General features: G+C 50.7%; 1 long non-coding RNA gene across 1 annotated transcript; it reads left to right on the plus strand.

Annotated features, from left to right (window-relative positions):
- The first annotated feature begins 1,523 nt into the window (after positions 1–1,523).
- On the plus strand, positions 1,524–5,430 carry LOC142019709 (uncharacterized). The gene is made up of 3 exons (XR_012647168.1): positions 1,524–1,561; positions 2,154–2,234; positions 4,834–5,430. It is a non-coding gene; the product is annotated as an uncharacterized LOC142019709 (long non-coding RNA).
- The last annotated feature ends 447 nt before the right edge of the window (positions 5,431–5,877 follow it).

The raw sequence follows: 5,877 nt of genomic DNA on the forward strand, positions 1-5,877 counted from the left end.
TTTTCCAACAGTAACTTCTGTCGATAGATCACTGTAGCGTGGACAAAACCTTTGGGATTCTAGAAGTGCTTACGGTGCCACAGCAGTAATGGGACAACAGCTGTAGCAAGAACAGTCTAAAGGAGCTGTTGACTACCATGCATTCGAAACAGAATCTTGGACACCAATAAACTCCTTCTCCTAACAAACCAAGGTCAATGCAGAAAAAAAAATCAAATTCAACTGCCTTGAAAAAAAATTGTCCACTCCCCACCATCAGGAGCCAAGAAAGGAAGACGAAAATTACTTAAGTGATGGATTAGAGATTTCAAGGGCCTGGAAGAGTTTTATGACTATTCCGAGTCCATGAAAAGTTTAAAATACAATTTCTTCCCTCACTGTAGGGTAAATGTTTTACATTAATTCATGCCGCAACGCTTCAGAGATTGTTACTGTAGTTAATACATAAATTAATGTTAAAAATTGAAACAGTCTTTTAAGTCTTACATTTTGCGTATTTTAGCTGTTCAGGGTGCTATAACTGATGCACTATATTTACTACTTATATGTTAGTAACAAAGACAGTGGGAACAAGTTTGTCCTCTGAGGCAGGAACCACCTGAACAATCCAGATTTCTAGACTGTCCATGCCAGAGTTATTATTACTGCAAAGATTCTTTTTCATGCTGATCTGTTCTTAATAATATGATGTGTCAATTAAGCGGGCATTCTTGCACTGAGAAACTGCAGGAAACATACTGTATAAAGGTGTAAGACTTTATCTTGAAGTCAAATAAGAGAATTCCAAATGTCAGGCTTGCTGTGTTTTGCTGCATATAAAAATGTCCTTACAAGCAGCTTAGGATGTGTTAGAGGTTGGATTTGGGCTCCTTGTTCCAAATGACTCCAGCAACCAGGAGAGCATGCCTTCGATACCACTTACACTGGAAAGGAAAAAGTGCAATTGGCATTACTGGCTGTGCAAGTAGAAAGAACAGATGTCCTGTGTCATCATTGTGTCAGTTTCTTCATTTTCTTACTTTAAAAACCTGCTTGATGCTGAACATGACTCAGTCAATTGATCTCTGTGTGCCCATGTAGTTAACAGGAAGACTAGGGATGTTTCAGAGGCAGCAAACTGTGACCTTGGCATTTCTGCACCTGAGTGAATTTAAACACTTTGTTAAGAAGCGAAAGGTTTTATGGAGGGTTGGACAAAAGTTTTTGGGAAATATTGTTTAATTGCATTTTTGATTACATTATTTGTATAATCTTTCTGTAGAAAATTTTGACTCTTCATAAAAAGGAATATTTTTTGAAAAATTATATCTGACTTTTTAAAATTCTTTTGGAAATACCTTTTTAGTACCTGAAGGAACTGTGATTTTGGGGCCTTATGTCCCTAATCCCCTTTATGGGTTCCCCAGTTGGACTACATCTCACATGATGCACTGTGGCAGGGACGCCCATATCATGCTATGTTGCATTGTGGGATATGTACTCTGGTAAGAGAGCCTGGTCTATAGAGAGGAATGGAGTCATGCGCATTTTGGAATCAGGATATTTGGCTTTCAGCTGAAAGGTATCGGCCCAATATTTTGCAGTTCTAATTCTTTGGTGAAAACTGTGCATTTTCCATGAGGAGAGCAATGCTCGGTGCTGAACTTGGGGATCCATTAAGGCCAGGAGCATAATACTTAGATCTCCAGCTTGGGAAGAATCCGTCACGGGGGGCAAGGCATGGAACAGATCCTTCAGACACTTGGATGTCGAGGGGGTATAAGAATGAAAAATGTTAACAAAAATGATTTTTTTGAATTGTCAGCTATTTTTCTCATGGATGCTCATCCCCCACTTCCTGACCAATTCTCATTTGGTATCTTCACTTAGGAACAGGTTTGTAAAGTGGAAACCAATTCCAAAGGGCCACCACCAGGGTCATAAAACAAGGTGTCACTGCAGAAAAAGGCCTGAAGCAGGAAATCTCAGAGCTCAGGTCTACTAACTTGGGCTCACCCGCGGGGGCTAAAAATAGCAGTGCAGCTGTTCAGGCTCAGTCTGGCTGAGGGCATTGGAGCCCAGCCTGAATGTCTCCCCTGCAATTTTTAGCCTCATAGCACAAGCCTGAACCCAAGTCAAATGAGACTCACTGCTGGGCATGTCTTTTCTTTTAGTTTGTAACATCAACATCACCCAAAGACAACTGCTCCGCTTCTGGAAGAGTGAAGAATGTGTGGGGAGGGCGGAAGACGCAGGTAGGGCATGAATTTAAAGTGCAGGAACTATTCCAGAGAAGAGTGTCCACACAGGGAGCTCTTTGGCCATTTTTTTGCAGGCAGATGGGCTCTGAGTGAGTGGCAAAACAGCTGTTCCTGTGAGTCTGCAGCAGGGACAGTTGAAGTGGCAGAAAGGTGAACTCTGACAGTGTCACTGGTTCCACCTGAGGGGACCACTTGTCAGCTGGCTGTTAAGGTCAGGCCATTTCTGTCCCTGGCGCACAATGCTCTACATCATGGATGTCCCACCTTTTGGCTTGCCTGGGCCTCACTGAGTGAAGAGGAATTGTCTTGGGCTGCATATAAAATATATTATATAGTTAATGTATATAAATCACATAATAATGTTAAAAGTTTACGCTCTTGTGGGGCCGCATTACTAGCTGTGCAGGGCTGCATGCGGCCTGTGGGCTGCGGGTTGGACACGCCTGCTCTACAATAAACTGTGCCACTGTTAAGCTGATGGTAGACAGGTCGCAGGAGAGGAAACTGCAGCTACAGCCTGCAATTATAGCTCCTTCGGGTTTAAACACGTTAATGGGGCCTGGTAAGGTGTGAAGGACTATCATGGTGGGTCAAAAACTGGGTGACTGAGCAACAACATGGCAGGGCCTGGAGTGGAAGGGGTGGGGCTGGGGTTGGGGAAGGCAGCCCTCAGCACTGCCTGAACCCCAGCACCCCCAGTCCCAGCCCTCGGCACTGCCTGAACCCCAGCACCCCCAGGCCCAGCCCTCGGCGCTGCCTGAACCCCAGCACCCCCAGGCCCAGCCCTCGGCGCTGCCTGAACCCCAGCACCCCCAGGCCCAGCCGTCGGCGCTGCCTGAACCCCAGCACCCCCAGTCCCAGCCCTCGGCGCTGCCTGGACCCCAGCACCCCCAGTCCCAGCCCTCGGCGCTGCCTGGACCCCAGCACCCCCAGGCCCAGCCCTCGGCGCTGCCTGGACCCCAGCACCCCCAGGCCCAGCCCTCGGCGCTGCCTGAACCCCAGCACCCCCAGGCCCAGCCCTCGGCGCTGCCTGAACCCCAGCACCCCCAGTCCCAGCCCTCGGCGCTGCCTGGACCCCAGCACCCCCAGGCCCAGCCCTCGGCGCTGCCTGGACCCCAGCACCCCCAGGCCCAGCCCTCGGCGCTGCCTGAACCCCAGCACCCCCAGTCCCAGCCCTCGGCGCTGCCTGGACCCCAGCACCCCCAGTCCCAGCCCTCGGCGCTGCCTGAACCCCAGCACCCCCAGTCCCAGCCCTCGGCGCTGCCTGGACCCCAGCACCCCCAGTCCCAGCCCTCGGCGCTGCCTGGACCCCAGCACCCCCCAGTCCCAGCCCTCGGCGCTGCCTGGACCCCAGCACCCCCCAGTCCCAGCCCTCGGCGCTGCCTGGACCCCAGCACCCCCAGGCCCAGCCCTCGGCGCTGCCTGGACCCCAGCACCCCCAGGCCCAGCCCTCGGCGCTGCCTGGACCCCAGCACCCCCAGTCCCAGCCCTCGGCGCTGCCTGAACCCCAGCACCCCCAGTCCCAGCCCTCGGCGCTGCCTGAACCCCAGCACCCCCAGTCCCAGCCCTCGGCGCTGCCTGAACCCCAGCACCCCCAGGCCCAGCCCTCGGCGCTGCCTGAACCCCAGCACCCCCAGGCCCAGCCCTCAGCACTGCCTGGACCCCAGCACCCCCAGTCCCAGCCCTCAGCACTGCCTGAACCCCAGCACCCCCAGGCCCAGCCCTCAGCACTGCCTGAACCCCAGCACCCCCAGGCCCAGCCCTCGGCGCTGCCTGGACCCCAGCACCCCCAGTCCCAGCCCTCGGCACTGCCTGGACCCCAGCACCCCCAGGCCCAGCCCTCGGCAGTGCCTGGACCCCAGCACCCCCAGGCCCAGCCCTCGGCACTGCCTGAACCCCAGCACCCCCAGGCCCAGCCCTCGGCGCTGCCTGGAGTGCACTGTGTGGTGCTCTGGTTGTACTGGGAAGGGACCAGTGGTCTGGAGGCTGTCAATGCCATAGTAGCAGTAGCTCTTTTGAACTGCCAGGCCCTGGGACAGCTGCCCCCTTTGTCCTTCTGCCTTCCCCCCACCTCCCCACTGGTCAGAAGGCCTGGTGTTGATTAGTGTAACATTTTGAACTGTGGAAATCATATTCCCAGCTGTACATATAACATGGTAGGTTCCGAATTAGATATCATTAAAGAAAAGGTTGGTGTCACCATGGATAGTTCTCTGCCCACAACTGCTAAATGCGCAGTGTACTTAAAAACCCAACCAAATGTTAGGAACCATTAGAAAAGGGACAGCAAAGAAAAGAGAAACTATTGTAATGCCACTACATAAAGCCCTGGGGTGTGTACACTTCAAATGTCGTGTGCAGTTCTGGTCGCCCTATCTCTAAAAAGATATAGAATGGGAAAAGGTACCAAGAAAGGGTAACAAAAAGTTTAGGGATACAGAAAAACTTCCATATGAGGGAGATTAAAAAGACTGGGATTTTTAAACTTGGAAAAGAGACAACTAAGGGGAGATAGGTTGGAGGGCTATAGAATCCTGGGTGGTGTGGAGACAATTGATAAGGAAGTATTATTTACCCCTTCACTTTATCCCAGAATCAGTGCTCATCCAACGGAATACAGGCAGCAGGTGTAAAACTAACCAAAGGAAGTATTTCTGCATACAACACACAGACAAGCTGCGTAACTAGTTGCCAGGGGATGTTGTGATGGCCAACACTCTAACTGAGTTCTGAAAAGACTTGCAAAGTTCCTGTAGGACAGGTCCATCAGTGCCTGCTAGTCAAGATGCTCAGGGATGCACCTGGATGTCCCTAACCCTCTGACTGTCAGGAACTGGGACTGTCTGGACTGTAGGGTCACTTGATGGTTGCCCTGTTCTGGTCATTCCTTCTGAAGCATCTGGCATCAGCCACTGTCTGAAAACAGGCTACTGCACAAGATGGACCATTGCTCTGACCCCAGCCTACGCACTTCATGGGGACTTTAACATTCCCATCTAGCTATGGGGCATCTGGGGACAGTATAACCCGTTATTGCCTCAGCGCTCCGAATGCGGAGTGTGAGTGCTCTGAGTGGCACTGTTTAATGGGAAGATTCGTGGAGCCCTATGGAACCAGAAGGCACCTCCCCCAAATGGAATATGTAGAGGCCTCCTTGGAGAAGTTTAACTGAAGATTGTGCTTATGCCATTACAAGAGATGCAGCTTATTGGTGAGTGCCAAGTACCATGCAAATATATATTGCAGTTTGCAATGCTGGTAGTATATTTAGTCCGCCTCTGCCACAAGATGACTACCATACATTCAGAGTAACATTTGTGTTGCATTTATATTTGCTAATTTAGCAAAGGTGCTGTCAAAGCCACTTACTTAAGAATGTTGACTGTTGTCATAGAAGCTTGTTAGCAAGTTGTCAGAGCAGGTATCATTGTTGAATCTGAATAACAGATCAGGTGTCAACTGCTGTGGAACTGTTTGTTTTTGGGATGGATTTAGAAATTGTGCTGAAGGAGAAGAAACTGTGTCTGTGAGGAGAATTTTATGAGCTCTATATACCAGTATTCTATGAGGGGCTTTGCCATTTCATTGCACATCATCAGGAGGAAACCCGTTATTTTCAGAGCTCCCTGAAGAGGCT

The sequence above is a fragment of the Carettochelys insculpta genome, chromosome 12 (assembly GCF_033958435.1).
Source record: "Carettochelys insculpta isolate YL-2023 chromosome 12, ASM3395843v1, whole genome shotgun sequence".
Taxonomy (NCBI): Eukaryota; Metazoa; Chordata; order Testudines; family Carettochelyidae; genus Carettochelys; species Carettochelys insculpta.